Below are 21989 nucleotides of genomic sequence, written 5' to 3' on the forward strand. Positions count from 1 at the left end.
GTGGTATTTTGGATTTGGTTTCTACTTGTTCAGTTGTGTTGTTGGGTGATTGATATTTCTGGAGGAGTAGTGTGGAGTTAGGTTTGTTGGATTCTTGGGTGATTGAAGTGGAAGTTGTCGAGTGAATTTGTTGGTTGCAGTTTTTGTTGTTGAGTCTTTGTTGCCTTGCCATAAAAATGTTGAATCGAAAGAAATCTAAGACTTCCAAAGCTCCCTCGGGGTCAAGAAGGAGGGTGGTTAGCCCACCTAGTGTGGATACTTTGGGGATCGAATTTTCTGATCAAGCCTCGTGGGACTATTTTATGGGTCTCAAAGACCGAACAATTCGGCCCACGAGATTCTATGATGCCCCCGAGGTTGATAAATTGGGTATCCGACCGGAAGTGGAGTATTTGCTCCGGAGTTTGGGGTGGGAGCAATTCATGGGCATGCGGGCCGAAACTTATCGTGCTTTGACCTTGGAATTCCTTTCCTCGGCCCGTTTGAACACCGTCAATGATGTGCTTGAAATGTCATTCCAAGTGTTCGGGGATTCACACACCCTTACGGTATCCCAAGTCAATGATATTTTTGGGTTCCGTAAGGAGATGGTGTATTCTCACCACTCGGAGCTTTACACATCTTGTCCGGAGTATAGTGAGCAACAATGGTGGAGGAGTTTGACGGAGTCACCGTCCTTTTCCACAAACTCCGCCAAGGCAACCTCCTACATCCACCCGGCTATGAGAGTTCTCTCCCGCCTCCTCGTATTTGCCATGTTCTCAAAGCATAGTGCGAGGGCTCTCTCGAGTCTGGAATTGGGTGCTACATGGTTGGCCCATAATGGAGGGAAAAAGGGGACTCTTAACTTTGGGGCCTTGCTCATGCACCGCATAGTTGACACCCGGGATGGGAACCCTCTTAGTGGTGACATATTACTTGGTGGGATGCTCACCTTGATTGTCAAAGGGCTCAACAAGGATTATACGGAAGAGCTATTGGCTCTACCTTCCATGGGGGACTTTCGCCTCACCGTGCAAGAAATGAAGGGGTATAAGTGGTTGCACCGGACCGACGATCCGGCTAGATTCATTTGGTGCGTTGGACCAAATGAGGAGGAGTGGTGCCTCCTCCCTAACCCCACCATCACCAAGGGGACCCCCAACCACAATGATGCATGGCTCATGCCCAAGGCCTCCTTCCCGGATTCCATTCGTGCTAAGGCTCATAAGCGGAAAGCCCGCCACACTCTCCCCGTTGATGCTCCTCCGGTTTCCACTCCCCTCCAAGAGGGTGGTACGTCTTCTTCCTCTCCCATGTTTGATTTTAACGCCATGTAATCCACCCTCGCGGCTATCTTGCAAGGGCAAACCGAGCAAGCCCGTACTTTGGCTTCTCTTGCCCCTCAAGGGAGCCGCGAGGTGGGTTCTTATGATGATTTTGACTCGTCCTATTATGGTAGGCGAGTGTATGACTTCCACGTGGATAAGGGGGATATTGAGCCTTATGTCAATTATCCCTACCATCCACCCCAACAAGGGTCCATCCCTTGTTGGAACGAAGCGCATACACCCACCTACCCATATTGGACCGGACCTTCCCAACCCGGTACCACTCCCCCCGCGTTCCCTCCCTATGATTACACCCAAATGGGGGGGAGTGACTATCGCGGTGACCCCATGTATCCCACGGTCATGCCGGATGCGCGGCCTAGTGATTGGCCCGTGGGTTACACCGGTGGGTGGCCCAAGAATTACACCGGCGGTTGGGACGGTCCTCGTGGAGAGCCTCCCCAAGGAAATTACCCCCTAGAGCCCGTTTATTCATGAACCCCCTACACCGATGCCTCGGGTCCCGATGTGGACCCCACCTTCAACTTCACCCCTTTCACCGACGAGCAAGCCATTGCTCATCGCCGTGAACGGGATGAATATTGGAGGGAGTTTGATCGGGCAAGGAAGGAAGCCGGCTCGAGTGATTCTTAGGAGCCACTCCACTTATCCCCCATCATTTTCATTGTGATGGTATGCTTTTCATTAGCTTGGGGGAGAAGTGCGCCGTGGGGACTAGGTTTGTTTTGCTTGCTTGTTGCTTCATGCCTAGCTTGGGGGAGTTGTTTGTCTGATGCGCCATTTCCCTTTTGATTGATGCTTCCTTGACCACATTGTGTGGAATTGTATATAATTTTGATGATTTCTTGACATTCAACATCATTTTTGGCCATGGTGGCCTTGTTCCATAACCTTTTTTGTTTCTGGTGTGTCCTTGCCTCGTGTCCCCTCGATATGGGGTGAGAGTCGTCAAGCTAGTGACGTTAAAGAAGCGCTTCCGGGAGGCAACTCGTGGTTTTGGCCATTTGGCCCATGTATACTAACATTTCTTGATTTTGAGTTTTGTGCCTCGAGCTTTCTTGATGTGGAACTCTTTGCATCCGCCTCTACCATGCCCGACTACTCTTATTGGTGAGTTTGTTCTTTATTACGGTTCTTTGCGGGACTTGCTCCCACGTCATTCCCGGTAATATCTTTCTAACTCTCTTGCATTCTTTGAGATCGGGCATATCATGTGGGGCATTGGTTGGATGGGTAGCTGTGCCTCCCCTTGTTTTATTTTAGGCCTTGAGGACACGGCCTAATTCAGGCTTGGGGGGAGATTTTATTGTTTGTTGTTCGGATTGCTACTTTGACTTCCATGTGATGGATTGCTTGATTTTGTGAATATTTTGTGATTTTCGTGCATATTTCTTGTTTAAGTTTCATTGATTTTCTTTAGTTTCTTTATTTCCTTTTTATAATTTTATTTCCTTTTCTTTTCCTTCTTTTTCTTTTTCTTTTTCATTTCTTTCTTCTTTCTTTTCGATCTTTGTCAAGGCAAGTTTTTCTAGCCTTTTAGGATTTATTCTTGATTCGGGCATAATAAAATTGGAACTTGTAGACTAGAATGCTCTTATTCCTAAGTGGTAGATGTTTGCATGGTTTTGAATGTCTTAGTTCGAGTCTAGGATTTGGGTGTTAAGGTAGTCGGTTAGAACTTTGGGTAGCATTAACCTTGAACCCTTGGTTTGTGGTAAGAAGGTGTCGTTCTCTCTAGTGACTTGAAACCGGAGAGGGTAGTATTTGCTCCCATGTGAGGTTCATGTTCAAATTAGCCCAAACACATATACATATATTGAGTGGCATGGATCCTTGGCATTGACTTTCTTATCTCCCGAATTTGACTATTTCCTTCCCGAGACCGCGACCGAACTACTTTAGGGGACGATAGAGGCATTTCTTTCGGTGACTATTTTTTTTCCTTTTTAGATTAGGACATCTTTATTTTTATTTTTCATTGATATTTTTGTTTGCATTTGCCCCCTTGCTAGCCATTTGAGCCTTGCCCCTTCATTTCTTATGAGCACATTACAAGCCTAATAGCCTTTGTTTTATTTCCACCCTTAGAAGTGATAGTGAAGCTTTGAGTCATGATGCTTGATGGTTTTGAATGATTACGCAATGTTGAGGAATGATTGTTGTTGGTATGAATGGCAAAGTTTGGGAAATATATTGTATATACTGAATAAATGAAGCAAAAACAAAATGAGAAAGTAAAGTTTTGAAAAAGCCAAAAATAGAGAAAAACAAGGCATGAGAAAAGTTTCAATTGAAACACAAAAAAAAAAAAAGGAGAAAATCAAATCAAGAAAAGTTCAAAAAGAGTTTTAGTTTAGTTTTGTTGTTGAATAAGCTTGGGGGGTGCCCCAAATAAGTGGTATAAGTTTGTTTTGGTTCGATTTGCTTGGGTTGAGTCCACTCATTACGCTTCACTTTAGGTTTGAGCACCAATTACCAAATTTGTTCCACACCTTACCCCTAGCCTACGTTACACCATAAAGCCCTCTTGACCCTTTTGAGTTGAGTCATTGTCGGTGGAGGGAGGAATTGGTCAAATTTATGGAATGGATTGTCATGCCAAGATGTCGAGTAACCTTCTCTTCTCTCTTGCAATTCTTATTTTTCGGCGCCTTTGCGGTGTCTTGAGAAGCTACCTTTGAGGGTGGATGGGATCTAGAGAGTAGACGCGGTAAGACCGGTTGAAAAGGGATAGGCAAGTGAATAGCCTTAGTTCTCTACGCTTCATACTTGAATCCTTCAATCGACTTAGGACATTTGTTAGCGTGCATTCGTTTATCGGTTAGTAATATTAGAATTCTTTTGTGCTCGTTCCAATATAAAGGCCCTCTTCTTGAATTTTGTAGTTTAATTTTACTTTCTTTCCTTTTCTTTTCTTTCCTTTTCTTAGGCCTTGCCTTGATTCATTTTGAGAGTTATGGGTTGAACTCTTTGGAAACCCTTGCGAGATCCCACTCGTCCTCATGAGAGATTGTGGGGTTCAAAGAGCTTGTTGCATGTGCTTAAATGCAACCGTGATTCCTACGACAGTGAGTTAGTGTTCATTCCTTTAGTCCCTTAATAACGTCACTCTCCTCCCGTTCCTTGATTGATTTGCTAGAGGACTAGCAAAGGCTTAGCTTGGGGGAGTTTGATGAGCGACATTTATGTCGCTCTAAACCTTTCTTTTCTTATTATTTTCTTATAATTTCCGTTCTTATTTTCCCTTTTTGCTTCATGATTTCGCTTACTTTTTAGTTTTAATTGAATTTGTAGTGTATATTAGTTTAGTTCACTTTTCTTTGGTTTTATTTCGTTTTTGTTTGATTTTTCTAGGATTTGATGGAGTTGAGAATGGAAAAAGCAAGTTGAGCATGAATGCAGAAAGGTGCGCCCGCGCCAAATGAAGCCGCGCCCGAACAGAGAGGTGCGCCCGCGCCAAAACCGTCGCGCCCGCACCTGAAGGGAAGCTCCATTTCAGCAGATTTTCAAGACATTCTGTCTAAGGTGTGAAATGACATTTCTGTGAAGGTGCACCCGCACCAGAAAGGGGCTGCGCCAGCACCTTGACTAAATTTGCACAACCAACTTCATGTTGAGCCTTCCTTCGCCTCAAACGCCTCAGAGGCGCGCGCCCGCGCAAAATGTGGTGCGCCCGCACCCAAGTCAGATCTGGTTTTTGCCCATTTTCTCTCACTCATCGGTGCGTCCACACCCAATGAGGGTGCACCCTTGAAGACCCTCGTTTGTGCGCCCGCACCTTTTTGGCGCGCCCGCACCCGTGTCCGGATTCGAAATATTTACTTTTCTTTTGTTCTTTTTCGGGAAAGGGTATAAATACCCCCTCTTCCACACCTTTAGAGGATATTCAGTTATTGCTCTTAGCTTTCAGTTTTTAGGGTTTTTAGAGAGATAAACACTTAGATAATCTTATTGCTTTGGTACCCAACTTCAATTTGTAGAATTCATTGAAGCTTCAAGTAATTTCTTTCCTCTTTCCTCTTGTCCTTTGAATTTCGTTCTTCAACTTGTTTCTCTTTGTTATTTTTGTTGATGTTTTTCATACCCATAATTCCCACTACATGCTTGTTTGATTTTGGTAATTTCTTTGAATTTTGCTCAATTGTGATGGTTCTTTGTTTGAATTTCAAGTTTAGCTTGTCGATCCTTTTTATGGCTTGTGAGTAGTTACTTGCTAGGGTTAGGGGGGAAGCTTGGGAATGAATTAGGGGACTTTAGAAGAGGATTCATATTGATGTTGTGATTAAATTGTGATTCCCCTAGCTCTTTCCCTATTGTTTAACTTGTTAATTAGCGTAGAATTGTTAGATAGTATAATCAAATTTACTCTCCTTTTCTAAGCTAGCTTGATTCTGTTAAACTCATTCTCACCGTTCTCTTGGGACGATCCCGAACTTACCGCTATAATCAATATAGTTGGTTAGTTAGGTGTTTCTATAAATTTTGTTTGATTAGGTGATATTCGTGTAACGACGCGAAAATCGCTTGTCAACATGGCAAGAGTAGGAAAAATAAAGCTAGATAATTGTAGAGAGAAGAAGTTGGCAGTGGTGAAAAAGAAAAACGTACTTAACCCTCTATATATACACGAAATCATCCTGGTCCCATTCGGAAACGCGTTGAGAAATCTGGAAAAATAAAAAATAAAAAAAAAATAAAAAAAAGGGGCTGCTAAGGTAGCATTTTCAGCGCCCGAGGCTGGGCGCCGAAATATCTAACGCCTGGCCTGGGGCGATGAAAATGCAGCCCAAGGCCCAACTCTTCCAAAACGCGAACCAGGAAAATGCCTAAAACCGGGTTAGTAGACACGGGGCCCTGTTGTAATCAAGATCAAGCCCAAAGCACTTTTAGAGCCCAAATAGTGAAAGCAAATGTCGAAACTTAGACTCGTCTCAAAAAATATGTGTACATTTTGTCAAAGCAATAAAAAAACATATAATAATCAAGGTTATTCTTCGGAACAAAAAAAATCATTACGTCGTTGGTTTCTCGAATTAAAAGTGTTTATTTGTCAAAAAGATCAATCCGGGCCAAAGTAAGCTCGATGTATTAATCATTGAAAAAATGAAGCAAACTTTGTCGCCCGGAAAATGAAGTCGCACTCCACGATTTCATCAAAGTAGCATACCACTACAAAGGTCGCTCGCACTTACGAGCATGATCCCAAACACGATCAAGGACGTTATAAAATACGCACTTTTCTAGGCAAAGAGCGACCACCAAGTACGAATGCTTGGGGGCTCGAAAGAAAGAAAATATACGATACAAGTTGAAACAACGCTTCCAGGCTGCGTCCCGTGCTTGGACAAATTCAAAAACGGACTCGACCTCAAAGCAAAGGTCTCCGTTAACATTCGCATATGGTCCCACCAGTCATTTTGCAAGGACCCAAGTAATGGCACAACTAAGCCAGTTCTAAACGGTGACATACATCCTATGGGCCGCAAAGACTTGTTCAAAACCATGAAAGATGATGACCACGAGACAATGGTCCGTCTAAACACGTTCTCAACCCACATTCAGGTTGCAACTAAATCTGAGCATCCCTCGAAAGAAAATAAATTCTTCAAAAAACAAAAACAGGCTCGCCATCTTCAGCCGGCGGGGTCTGCGTCACTAACCGCGCAGGTCCTCAGTTTTCGAAAATAAAAAGAAAATAAGATCTTCAAAACAAAACAGGCTCACCATCTTCAGCCGGCGGGGTCTACGTCACAAACAACGTACGTCCTTATTTTTAAAACATCAAAAACAGATTCGTCCACTTCTATCGGACGGGGCGTCCACCCTAAGCGGACAGGCTCGCCCACCTTCAGCGGGCGAGGTCTGCGTCACTAACCGCGCAGGTCCTTAGTCGCTGCAGCGATAAATTTTCCTGGTTTATCTTTTTCCAAAAATCAAAAGATGGTTTATCTTTTTCCAAAAATCAAAAGATGGTTTCCCTTTTCCAAAAATCAAAGGATGGTTTCCCTTTCCCAAAAATCAAAGGACCGTTTCTCTTTTCAAAAAAATCAAAAAATTGGTTTTCCGCTTTTCCAAAAAGAGTGATGTGCTGGATTTTCCTTCGTTTTACGTCCTATAAAAACAAGGGGGTTTTCTCGTTTAGCTAACCCTGAAAATGAGAATCTTTAAAAACATTTTTACCTCGTGATCGGGCTTGGCCAGGCCTGGTTACACTTTGTAGCTTTGATTTCGAAAACGTCTGTAGATACTTCCAATGACAAAGTGAGGGATTTTCTATACATCTGTAGGTACTTCCAATGACAAAGTGAGGGAGTTTCTATACTTAACAAATTCCAATGACACGTGAGGAATGTGTTAACACTTTAAGTGATGACCCTTAAGTCAAATGTTATCACTCGGGGGCTCGTGAGACCCTCGCAAAACAGGTCACATACACCATGACTTGTATGACGCACTCCGTCTAATACTTTGACCATCGTCTTACTCCAAGACTCAGTCAAAGTGGGGGCTAACTGTAGACACCTACTTTTGTCCCCATTCCCGAAAGGGAAGGTTCGATGATGAGAACATAAATCTCCACTTGGCAACGCATCTCCTATAAAATAACGAATCTCGATCACCCTTTTCATTTCAGCCAAACCAGCTATTTTTAGGAACCTACTAAAAATAGTAACTGCCATAACGGGTAGTTGTTAAGAGTGGCAAAACATAAAAGATAGAAACCTGTCGGAATTAGGTGTTGCACTCCAACATAAGTCCTAAAAGAGATAGAATTGGCAAAGGAATTCTATTCCTGCTATAATTCGGAAATAAGAGTTACGTATTAATTAAATTCCTAACGAACCTAGAGTTCGTAACGGGCCCAGACGCATTCCGTCATAAGTTGATACGCACTAAGAAACTCGTAAAAGTCTCAAAATCTCCGTGATTAAGAGCCCAAATCTGACAAAGGGCTCGGCTCAGATCCTATTTTCAACGCCTGGGTCTGGGCGCCGAAATCTTCAGCGCCCAGCCCCGGGCGGTGAAAATACCTGGGGCCGTGTCGTCTCCGAATTCTTTTTGGATTCGTATTCTAAAAATCTATCTTTCCACAAACTCTTTCCCTATAAATATAGCCTCAAAATCGACGTGAAGGGAACACACACAATTCATAATCTGAGTATTGACTCCAACCCTAAGCCTAAGCCTCACGCTGCGAAATTGATCCCGCGTTCTGTCGCAATCGACCCAAAAGTCGAACATAACGTATCCTGTCCCTTGTAGCTGATGAATTAAGCCTAAATACTGGAACACTGCTCAGAAACCCGAGATTCATTAAATAAAAGGAGAAATAGCAAAGCCAAGTGGTTAGTTTTCTGAGAACCGTGACGCACCTCTCAAGGGTGCGTTGTAATGTGTCCCTTCGCATGATTTAATCGCTTTCATCACCCTTTTATAAAATTGTTAAACTATTAATTTGATTGATCTATCACGCCTAATAAAGATAGTACCTTGGACAATTGAACTATCATGCTATGTACCTTAAATCAATCTAAATAAGATAATCACGACCGATTTAGTATTATGTGTTGCATATTGCTAAAATCAATTCAGAATAGTTTAATAGTTTAAACGCATGTCCCTTCAATTATTTATGCTGAGCTAGTAAGGGTAACCTGCCTCTGGAGTTATCGTGAGCACTCCTCTCGGTAGTTACAGTCCCCCGAACTCTCAATCTCTGCCCTGCGGGTGTACGTTGAGCGATCCCCACACCAGGGATCACAAGGGAACCTATGGCGGTCGTGGTTGAACATAATTGCACTCCCTTTATGTCACGATAACCGGGTTTTGTCAGTTTTTCTCATTGTCGTAAAAAACTGAATGGCGACTCCTATATTACTAGTCGATTGGGTGTAAACTCACAGGAAATCTAACTACACTTGATCTGACGACGTCACGCCCACGAGGGACGAGGTCATGCATTAGCCTCGTGCTTTTTCGACCCCCTCACAGTGAGATCTGAATCATCCTTTTTGGCCTTTTTGGTATTTATGTTATAAACTTGTTTGTCGTGATCTAATAAATAAAGTCCATTGACTAATCTAGAAGATCCATAAAACATCTCTTTAAAATAAAACGAACAACTATTGTCTTTTATTAAAAAGGAAAATCCCTTAGCATCTAAGCAAGAAACAGAAATGATGTTTTTAGTAAGACTTGGAACATGGAAACACTCTTCCAGTTCCAATACTAGCCCAGAGGGCAACGACAAATAATAAGTTCCTACAGCTAATGCAGCAATCCGTGCTCCATTTCCCACTCGTAGGTCGACTTCACCCTTGCTTAGCCTTCTACTTCTTCTTAGTCCCTGTGGATTGGAACATAAGTGTGAGCCACAACCTGTATCTAATACCCAAGAAGTTGAATTAGCAAGTATACAGTCTATAACGAAAATACCTGAAGATGGAACGACTGTTCCGTTCTTCTGATCTTCCTTTAGCTTCAAGCAATCTCTCTTCCAATGCCCCTTCTTCTTGCAATAGAAGCATTCGGATTCAGAAGTGGGTTGACTGACCTTCCTCTTTTCAGACTTGGCGCCAGTTTGCTTAGTTGGGTTGGCCTTCTTGCCACCTTTCTTAGCATTCCTCTTCTTTCCAGATTTCTTGAACTTGCCCCCACGCACCATAAGCACATCTTGCTTATCACTTTTGAGCGTCTTTTCAGCGGTCTTCAGCATACCGTGAAGCTCAATGAGCGTTTTGTCCAGACTATTCATACTGTAGTTCAGCTTGAAATGATCATACCCGTTATGAAGAGAATGGAGGATGGTGTCTACAGCCATTTCTTGAGAGAACTGCTGATCCAGCTGACTCATATTCTCAATGAGTCCAATCATTTTGAGAACATGTGGACTTACGGGCTCGCCTTTCTTAAGTTTGGTCTCAAGAATTTGCCTATGAGTCTCGAATCTTTCGACCCGAGCCAGATCTTGGAACATGTTCTTTAACTCACTGATGATCGTGAAAGCATCTGAGTTGATGAACGTTTTCTGTAGATCTGCACTCATGGTTGCAAGCATTAGACATTTCACATCCTTGTTGGCATCAATCCAACGATTGAGGGTTGCCTGAGTGACCCCTTCGCCTGCGGCTTCGGGCATCGCCTCTTCCAGGACATACTCCTTTTCTTCCTGCATAAGAACTATTTGCATGTTCCATTGCCAGTCAAGGAAGTTTATCCCGTTCAACTTCTCCTTTTCGAGAATTGATCGAAATGTTGAATGAATTGTTGTTTGCCATAATTAAAACTACAATTGAAAAAGAATAAAAAAATAAATAAGCATTCACAGTTTCTCTTAATAAACTTAAATTCTAGTATACATGCATAATTCAATGTTCATTAAGCATTTTATTCAAGTTATGTGTTCTGGCAGGTGTGAATAAAATGATTCCAAGATCCTAAAATCCATTGAAGAATTAAGCACATTATGTATTTAGACTCAATTCTAAATTCTTTTAGGTAAGAAAAAGCCTTTTGCTAATAGTCTAGAAACTACTCTTGGTTGATAGGTACGTCTAAGAACTTATTAGGTAAACCTATCGATTTTGCCACGACATAAAAGGACTCCTTACTTATATCGTTGAGTTTCACCAAAACTAACATGTACTCACAATTATTTGTGTACCTTACCCCTTTAGGATCAATAAGTAACACCTCGCTGAGCGTAATCTATTACTAGATTGATGTAAAGGTTATCCAAGTAAGTGTTATTTTGGCATGGCACCTTTTAACTCAATTTTTAAGTTTGGAACTTAAGGCTCTTACTATGTTGGTTAGATTTTAAGTGAACTAAAATCCTTAATCATGCAACATAATCAAGCCACAATCTCATGCATATTTAAGACATATTTAAAAGCAATAAATAACTTAAAGCATGCATAAGATAATTTTGATCTAGTATGGCCCGACTTCATCTTGAAGCTTCAACTTCAAAGTCCGTCTTGAAAATGGATTGGAAACTCCGTCTTGAATTTCACCGTGGGAGGCGCCATTTTCTTCAAATAGGATAAGCTATAATTAAACTAATTACAACTATTTGATGGTACGCAGACCATATTTGAATTGAAAAACAAATTTGGTGCTTTAGACCAATTACATTCAAATTAATGGTACGCATACCATATTTTCTATCCTATTTGATTGTTGTTTTCCATAGTTAAAACTACAATTGAAAGAGAATAAACAAACAATAACCATTCACAGTTTCTCTTAATAAACTTTAAATTCTAGCAAACATGCATAATTTATCATTTATTAAGCATTTTATTCAAGTTATGTGTTCCGGCAGGTGTGAATAAAATGATTCCAAGATCCTTAAATCATTGAAAAATTAAGCACATTATGTATTTAGACTCAATTCTAAAATATTTTAGGTAAGCAAAGCCTTTGCTAATAGTCTAGAAACTACTCTTGGATGATAGGTACGTCTAAAAACTTATTAGGTAAACCCATCGCATTTGCCATGACATAAAAGGACTCCTTACTTATATCGTTGAGTTTCACCAAAACTAACATGTACTCACAATTATTTGTGTACCTTACCCCTTTAGAATCAATAAGTAACACCTCGCTATGGCGGAAAACTATTATTAAGATTGATGTAAAGGTTATCTAAGTAAGTATTACTTTGGCATGGCACCTTTTAACTCAATTTTAAAGTTTGGAACTTAAGGCTCTTACTATGTTGGTTAGATTTTAAGTGAACTAAAATCCTTAATCATGCAACATAATCAAGCCACAATCTCATGCATAATTAAGACATATTTAAAGCAATAAATAACTTAAAACATGCATAAGATATAAATGTGATCTAGTATGGCCCGACTTCATCTTGAAGCTTCAACTTCAAAGTCCGTCTTGAAAATGGATTGGAAACTCCGTCTTGAATTTCACCATGGGAGGCGCCATTTTCTTCAAATAGAATCAGCTATAATTAAACTAATTACAACTATTTGATGGTACACAGACCATATTTAAATTGAAAAAACTTTGGTGCATTAGACCAATATTACATTCAAATTAATGATACGCAGACCATATTTTCTATCCTATTTGGGCCATACAAGTCACTTTCAATAACCTGCAAAACAGTACATATACAATATATACCATTCACCCATTCATTATCATGAATGGCCCACATAGCTGGTTAGTAGAGCATATTATGCATCACATAAACATTTGCAGCAATTAATCAAGGCTTCCAATAATCTACCAATTATTCAATCCTTATTAATTCTAATCAAGTTGTTTTAACCTTAAAGGAATGTAGACCTAATCAAGAGTTTATGACTAAAACTCTCCCACTTAAACCAATAAATTTACATGCTTTACTAATTTTAAACATAAAAATGTATTTCCTAGTCTAACCGGAAACATACAAATTTAATTAAAATTTAAAGCTCATATAAATTTATAACTGAATCCTTTTAATTTATTTTTAGTTAAATTAAATGAATGAATTTAAATTAATTCAAGGTTTTAATTTTAGTAAAATAATTAGTATAAATTAGAATTTATAATAATTAGATTATTCAAAATTAAATTCCGAGAAAACAATTTAAAATATGAATTTTAAATTAATTAAAATCGTTTCCGAACTGAAAATTCAAAATTAAATTCAAAACGTATCAATCGTAACACGACGAGGCACTTGGGCTTGCGCCCAAGCCCCATCGAGTCATGAGGCATGCGCGCCCCATCGACTGATCGCTAGGCACGTATGGGCAGGCCACACGCATCGCAGCCATGCGAGGCCATGCTGCGCGCAGCCCGCATTGCACAACGCCACCGCCTTGCTCGTTGGGCGAAGCAGCGCGCGTTGTGGCGTAGCACGCTCGCTGCCCACATGCGATTGCTCGCCTGGCACCCGCATTTCCTTTCGCCCCATCGCCCATCGAGCCACACACGCCCAGCTCCCTTGCTTCGCGTGCGCGCCCCTTGCTTGTTGCTCGTTGCATTCGTACCGCACGGGCGACGAGCTCCCTTGCCCGTCGTCGCGTGCCCGCACTATACAACACCCCTTAAGGGTAACACGTAGCGTCCTTTCCTTTGTGCGTGCAACAATCATGAGCGAATTTCATAAAAATTAAAACTTTTTAATTCAAAATTAATGACAAATTAATAAATCATATTAATTTCGTAATTTTAGGGCGAAAAATCGAAAATTTATTAATTAATTAATTTCCGATTATCATGGATTCAAATCTAGGTCATAAAAATTTAAAATTTATCATAAATTAACAATTTTTATGGTGGTTTTTAATCATGGATACCTAATTAAATCGTTAATTAATTATGAAAATCAAATCAATTCTAAATTATTCGAATTTCAACAAATTAATTACAATTACAAATTAGATTGTATAATTAACAAGCTTATGCATTCAAATTTGTTAAACATATACAGTAGGTCAATCAAAATTTCAAGATTTAACAACAAGAAATGCAAATATTTATTTTAACATCTTAAAATTGCAAACTTTTGCGTTCGAAAAACTAAAACCTCCGAAAAGTCATAGTTAGGCTTCAAATTTGGGAATTCTGGGTTCGGCCGAAAAATAGTAATTTTGTGAAAATTTTAGAATGCCTTTTACATGCGGAATTGACACAAAAATCACTCGATTTCGTTGAGTAACGAAGAAACTGCCGAAAAACTGCGTACATATAATTAAATAAACCCAAATTTGTAATTAATTACAATTACGAAAATTAATCACCCCTTTTAATTCCTTGCAAATTTGTAAATTTAACCATGTTAAGCAATTATTATGGAATTAATTAGAGGCTCTGATACCACTGTTAGGTTATGATACATATAACTGAATATAAATCATGCGGAAAAACCATTAAAGCTAGGAATCCAAATTAATTACCACATAACAATTAGCATAATTAGGATGCATACTCTTTGTAGCGTGCCCTCCCTTGCTACGCCCGAACCGAACAAGAACAAGTCTTTAGGACTCCAAGTGTCGTCCCTCCGTAGAAAGTCCACAGCACGTCCGGATCCGCCTTAAGTTTGACTAACTAGAATCGCCCTTAAGGTACTATAATTTTCGGCTAATGTGAGGCAAATAAATGACTGAATTTTTTGCTTAAAAATTCTCTCTTTTTGAATACTTGAAACTCGTTATAAATTGTGAGCATTAATCACCTATTTGTAGGGTATGGAAAAGGTATTGGAATCCTACTAGGAAACGAATTAATTAACTAGAATCTAATTAAAACTCTATTAATTAATTTATCCATTAGGAATAGGAATTTAATCATTAAACGAATCCTACACGATTTAGGTTTCGTAAGGAAGCACAAACACTCACACGAGCATGACCCGCATGCGCGCAGACCATGCCGGCGCAAAACCCACGGAGCTACGAAGCCCACGCGAGCTACGAAGCCCACGAAGCTGCCGCAGCCTAGGCGTGCGTTGGGCCTGCCTTGCGGTGGGCCTGGCGTAGCCTTGGGCTGTTTGTCTGGTGCACCATGCTTGCTGGACGTGGGCCTGGCTTCGCGTTGGGCCTTCGTCTAGCAAGCTCGTCCGATGCTAATTCGTACGACGCGCTTCCGATTAATTTCCCGATTCCGGAATTCATTTCCGATACGAACAATATTTAACATTTTCGATTCCGGAATTATTTTCCGTTATGAACGAATATTTAATATTTCCGTTTCCGGATTTATTTTCCGATTCCGATAATTATTTCCGATTCCGATAATATTTCCGTTTCCGGCAATATTTCAGATTCCGGCAATAATTCCATTTCCGATAATATTTTCCGATACGTACCATGTTTCCGTTTCCGGCAACATCTACGACTTGGATAATATTTATATTTCCAATACGATCCATATTTCCGTTTCCGGCAATATCTTCGTTTCCGGAGTATTCATTTATTTGCTTTTGACGATCTCAGATCCCACTGAAACCAAGATCCGTCGATTCTGAATATCCATAGATGGAGTATTTAATGCCATTAAATACTTGATCCGTTTACGTAATATTTGTGTGACCCTACGGGTTCAGTCAAGAGTAAGCTGTGGATTAATATCATTAATCCACTTGAACTGAAGCGGCCTCTAGCTAGGCATACAGTTCACTTGATCTCACTGAATTATTAACTTGCATAATTAATACTGAACCGCATTTATTAGAATTACCATTAAATTAATGCATACTTGGACCAAGGGCATTATTTCCTTCAGCGCGTGAAGCCACGCGCGCGTGGGGAAGTCAGCGGTCTGACAGGCGCGTGGCCGTCAGGCCGCCTGGCACAAAAGGTGCTGCCAATTAAAAAGTAAATGCTACTCACCAAAATGCTCTTCCTTCCAACGACATACTCTTCCAATTTTAGTAAGCTAATGTTAAAACAAAAAGTCTTTCCAATCTCAATAACCATGATACTATTCATAACAAACTTTCACAATACATATAATCTAAAACAATATAATTTGTGCTAACTTTAAATGCATATTCTCATATGAGCGTAATTACTGAAAACCCAATGCACGACTCAACTAATTAATCTCAATCTCATTCGATATAATCTCAATTAAATTTCAACTCATCGGAAGACATCCATTCAAAAATATTATAACAAATGACGATAAAGAATACATAATGTGTTATACTTGCGACAACTTATATTTGACGACAGTGAAATTGTTGATTTGAAGCAGACTTCATTGATCTCTGTAATAATTTAATGGCTTGATGTTCCATTCTTATATGACTAGTCTTATATGCACGCGATGCGTGCGAGATAATATTAGAACTTTAAATTCTTTTATTACAACTAATGATCAAAAATAATATGCCACAAAATTTGTTCACAAAGTTCATCTAAAGAAAAATTATACATAATCCCTATTTAAATAGCAACTCACAAAAGAAAATTATACATCATCCCTATTTAAATAGCAACCGACAAAAGTGATATCATTAGGTTTCTGTTTGCTAATTGCATATGGCTTAAATATATCGAGAGCCTCACTCGTGTACCCAATTTGAGCATAAGAAGATATCATTGCAGTCCGAGCAATAAGACCCTTTGGATGAAGGTGGTCAAATAGTAGCCGAGATGGGTCCGCTTCACCAAACTTTGCATACATTTGCAAAGAGCTGTCCCAACAGAAACAGATACTGCGTTAACATCCACATTTCCACAACATACAACAGTAATACTTATAGTTCAATTTGCTTTCCCTAAAAAAAAACATTTCAGTTTGCTAAACTGTTACCTGTGCAAGAATAAGCCCCGAGACTCGAACAGGTTAGGACTGAGGTCACATGAAATGCATCATACGTACATGATTTACCACTTTGAGGCGAGTGACCACAATCATTTGATAATAATTGTGTCCTTTCTCACTTACTAATAAGCGTGCTGAGTCTTGAACTGTTATTCGGATTTTAAGTTGAGAAGCTCACTAATGGTATCAGTTAGCAGTCATAACAGACCTGCTGCAAGGCGGACATTGAAAGAAACATGTCCTGCAGTTTATCACAAATTCACATTAGCTTATTCTTCATCTATGGGAATGAAATCAGGAGGGAGATTAGACAACTGATGTAAAATCTGATTTAAAAGATCCAGACGATCCCCAAGACATCAGAACATCAAACACATTCACGTAGAATTCACGAAGGGAAATTGATAGGTCGACCTAAGAATCCTAATCACATTCTCATCACTAACCAAAACTTGCCTCTGAGTTTGAATTATAAGATTCAAGCAAATGCATAAGAATGCAGGACACGCTGATATAACGCTAGATATATCAAACCCAGAAAGTCTTATGCCCTAAAGAAGCTCAATTTGGGTTTTAGGGTTTTATCGACATTCGACAATAGAAGTTTGCATTCAATTTGGATGACCCTTCTAATATGGGATTCATCAAGTCCAATTAAGCTTCTGACTTCATTATCACATTAAAATAGAGAAAACAAAAACCGAGAAATTAAAATTGAAGCACAAAAGTATGAATTTACAGGGCGGAGTAAAAGAAGAATACCACTTCACCAAGCAAAAAAGCTCTTTATCTGAACGGTCGAATGAAACACCTGGAACATCAAAATTGAGAGAAAGAGTCTTCTCTGAGTTTACACATTGATTCTGCATCATTCAAGCACGGAAAAAGCTTATATATCTTGAAATGAAGAACGAAATTCACATAAGAACAAAATAGCGCCGAGCCATCTAATGAGTGATGCACATTTAAGAGTGTATCTCAGGGGTATTTTTAGGCAGTTTGGAGAAGACAGGGGTGTACTTCTCATCCAACAGTACAAATTTCCTTAATTTGGCAGGATTCTGAAACCTTGCAATATTTGTTGTCACAATAAAACGGAACTGGATTTGGACTTAGCACGGACTTCGTTGTAATCAAAAGCTTTGGGCTACCAATCAAGGAAAGAAACAACAACCAACAAAGAAGGGTGCACAGACCGCACCTAACAAAAACAAAACAATGTAGGAAAAACAAAACAACCTAGCAACAGTAATGCTAAGACAGCAGTAGATCACAACAGCTGCTGCTGGGAAAAACAGAAGAAAAACAACACTTATTTCTATAGAAGAAAAATGGAACACTTACAACGCGGAGTTCCTCATTCAGAATAGAGACAGGATCGGAACCGGGTTGACTCAGAAAATACTCAACATCAAGTTTCCGATAGTTCCAGGCAGTGTAGAATTCTGGATTATAATTCTGGAGTTCCAGGCAGTGTAGTTTCTCAAGCAGCTTTGCGCTGATTTCTACAGCTTCTTTGTCGTAACTGAAACCCAGATTTAAAAAAGATATATACATTAGATATCATAATTGCGTGTGTCAAAGAGAGGGAGACACACACAGAGAAAGAAAAATACTTTAGATTGTAATGATAGTTGATAAACTGGGATTGAAGAGTGCGTAACTGAGCATAATAAACCCCCCACAAAATAAACAGAATAATAGTTTACAAAGTCAAATGGAGCTATCTGCTTCATCAGAAGCTCAGACCAATCAAATTAGCACATCAAAAATGATAAATAAAAAACACTGAACCATTTAATTCAACAAAATCACCTCAAAAAATATATAATATCCCAAACTAATTAAGTTTCCTTAACCTCAAATCAACACAAATAAAGGATCAAACTATCCTTCGTTCACAGAATTCACAATTTAGCAAACTTATATGAGCAACTTAGTAATATATAACATGTGTTTAAATATTAGGATAACATGTTATCAAGTTGCTCAATTTTGAATTATTTCTCAAATTGCTCAATTATAACTACAGTGAAAATTCAGCAATTTATTTCACCATGTTATATACTACCATCATTTCATCCTAAATAATTCCATCCTAATTTAACGCACAATTTTAAACCAAAATGCAAGATGGGGCAAGTGGATTGACATACAATTTGATTTCGTCAATTGCTCTCCTTCTACGTGCTTGTCTTATACTGGAAAATGAAACCAAATTGCTCAATTTAATTCAGAAAATGTAGCCGAAAAATTAACGAAATTGGAGCAATTACAGCTATTGAAATTGTTAATATTGAAATTAACGAACGGTTACCTGAATAGAAGGAGAGACAAAAAGTAGATCTCGAAGAAGAGAGGGAGCAAGACGAAGCAACAATCAAAATGACGACTTTTGCAGAATATCGACTGCATCATCAAATCCATAAAATGGGGTAAATGGAGATCTTTCCCCTTCCCATTTTCTATTTCTCAATTTTTCAACCTATATGAATGGAAAATCAACAAACAACAATCAACAAACAACAATCAACAAACAACAACAATTAATTGAAAGATCTAATTAAGAAAGTTATTCAAAGTGAAAAAAGATCTCGGCTGCTCACCATTTCCGGCAGAGATTGATTGGAGACGATGGAAGGCCGACGGTGGGAAGCTATTGATGATGGGGCGATTGGGCGAGGAACGACGGCGAGGAAGTGAAACCTAGGAACTCTAACCCTAGAATTCTAGAAACGAAAGCGAGAGGAGAGACAAAAGTGAGAGAGGAGAGACAAAAGTGAGGGGCTCAGCAAGCAAGCACCCGAAAATAACGAAAGGGGGTATGTTGGTCATTTTGCTTGGGGACACGAAAAGTTAATTTACTATAAAGCCCTCAGGAGCTGGCTTATATAATAGAGATTGTTAATTATGACAAAAATAAGGATTACAATCTATATGATATACTAAAAGAGAGGAAATCATTATGGTGATGACAAATTTCACTGTATGATTCGCCTCTCTTTTATTATAAATAATTAAACTTAAAATAATATAATTAATATATTTCGTATATTTAATATTTTTTTTAGTTAAACCTTCTAATTACTTATGGTAATAAATCAATTACACTACGAAATAATTGTTTACTTATGGAAATAAGTTTCTTAATTTAAATATACTACTAAAATTACATGTTGAATTATACTATGTATACATCAAGATCATTGACTAAAAAAATTATGCTAAGATGCTACTTCAATATCATAATATTTACAATACGAAAATAATTTGTTTAAAAGAAAAATAAAAATATTTTAACAAGGTTCTCTAAAATATCTTTTTATTTAAAATATTTTAACATCTCTTGGCATGTATTAAAATATTGATCTTTTACTAATGATTAATTGTATGTATTGTCAATTTTTATTGAAAATATGTGTCTTATATTGACTGCGGATATGTATAACGAATATTTACCCTTGCTTTAATGTTTGGAGTACTCTGTAGTATTTATCAAGGTTGTGTAAAACATGCTTATTGAAAAAATAATTGCTTAATAACTTTGTATCTTTTCTTTCTTGAATTTATAATTTCTAATTATCATTTATTAAATATTGATCTTTTAAATGAAAAACAATTTTAAGAGTTTTTTTTCATTTTATATTTTTAGTTTCTTTGTATTTGATCATTTGATGGGTATATATGCCTTTATTTTACATTATAATCCAATGAAAAATATTTGCGCGCAATTTTGGATAATGGAAATCTATGTGGAGCTAGCTATGTCGTTCTCTGATTTTCCTCTCTTATACTTGATTCTATATAACAAAAAATCTCATTATCTCCCAACATACCTATTTTTCTATTAAATTATATAATATAAGCTTACAATAACTTATCGCATAAGATTCCGTGAAAAAATTATTGCAATAATTAAATTCGGACGAAGAGAGTACATATTATAATGTTTTGTTTACTTACTCAATTGTTCTAATATGACATTGGAATTGTAGAACACTCTATAGTAGAATTTTAAAATTCAAAACTCTCTTACCAAAAGAAAAAAATGTTGAGTCCAGGGGTAGTTTTGAGGCGAGTGTGAATACACGGGTGGGTAATAGATCAGGGATGATTTTTAATTTTTACCCGTTAAGAAGGAGATTGAGAGGGGTGAGTACATTTCCTATCGTGGGTCACTGAGGTAGGGATGAGAATTCTAGACGAGTACGAGTATGGAGACCCCGACCAACATCACAGTCATAACTAGCTGAATAAAGTAAATAGGGGAGTAGGTGTTAAGTGATCGGGTAATGATGTAAATATAAAATGATTAAGTAGGTATGACTATCGAAATGAAGGGTGGATGAGAAATACACTATGATTAACATGTGTGATGAATGGAGATGAAAATAATTTTGTTTATGTACACTTATTTGTTTTTCTTTTTTTTAATAAATAAGACATCGAATAGGGAAATAACAAATGTATCCATCATTAATTTTAATTAGAAGAATATCTATAAGGTATATATATATATATGTCCAAAGTATAGTGTAATTGGATAACCAAATTGTGAATAGAGTTTTAAAATTCAAAACTATCTTACCAAAAAATAAGGTTGGTCCAGCCATCTAGGGCTATATTTGACACATGTGATGAGGGGGATGAAAATAAATTTGTCTATGTACCATTATTTGTTGTTTTTTTTAATAAATAAGACACTGAATGGGGAACTAACAAATTTATCCATCATTAGTTTTAATTATAAGAATTTATATTAGTTGTATGTGTCCAAAATATAATGTAATCAGACAATCAAATTGTCAGATATTTTAGAATAGACTTTTAAAATTCAAAATTCGCTTACCATAAATTACGTCGGGTCCAGCCGTTTGGGGTTAGGTTTGGCACATGTGGTGAATAGGGAGGAACATAATTTTGTCTGTGTATCCCTAATTGTTTTCTTTTTTTTTTAATAAATAAGACACTGAATGAAGCAATAACAAATTTATCCATCATTAATTTTAATTAGGAAAAGATCTATAAAATATACGTGTCCAAAATATAATGTAACAAGACAACCAAAATTTCAAATACTCTTAGAGTTTTAAAATTCAAAACTCATTTATAAAAAAATAATGTATGGCCCCGCTTGGTTTGAGGTGGGTGTGGATACACCGCGAGCGGTGTAAATTTTATTTTCCTCTCGCTAGACGGGGATTAGGACGGGGACGAGTATCGTAATTATCGTGGTGAGAATTTTAGGCAGGTATAGGTATTGAGGGACCAACCTCACCCTGCTTCGAAGTTATCTCTAGCTAGCTGAATAAAGTATATGGTGGGGTAGGTGTTAAATGATCGGGTACTGATATAGATGATAGGAGA

The sequence above is a fragment of the Spinacia oleracea genome, chromosome 4, assembly GCF_020520425.1.
Source record: "Spinacia oleracea cultivar Varoflay chromosome 4, BTI_SOV_V1, whole genome shotgun sequence".
Lineage (NCBI taxonomy): Eukaryota > Viridiplantae > Streptophyta > Magnoliopsida > Caryophyllales > Amaranthaceae > Spinacia > Spinacia oleracea.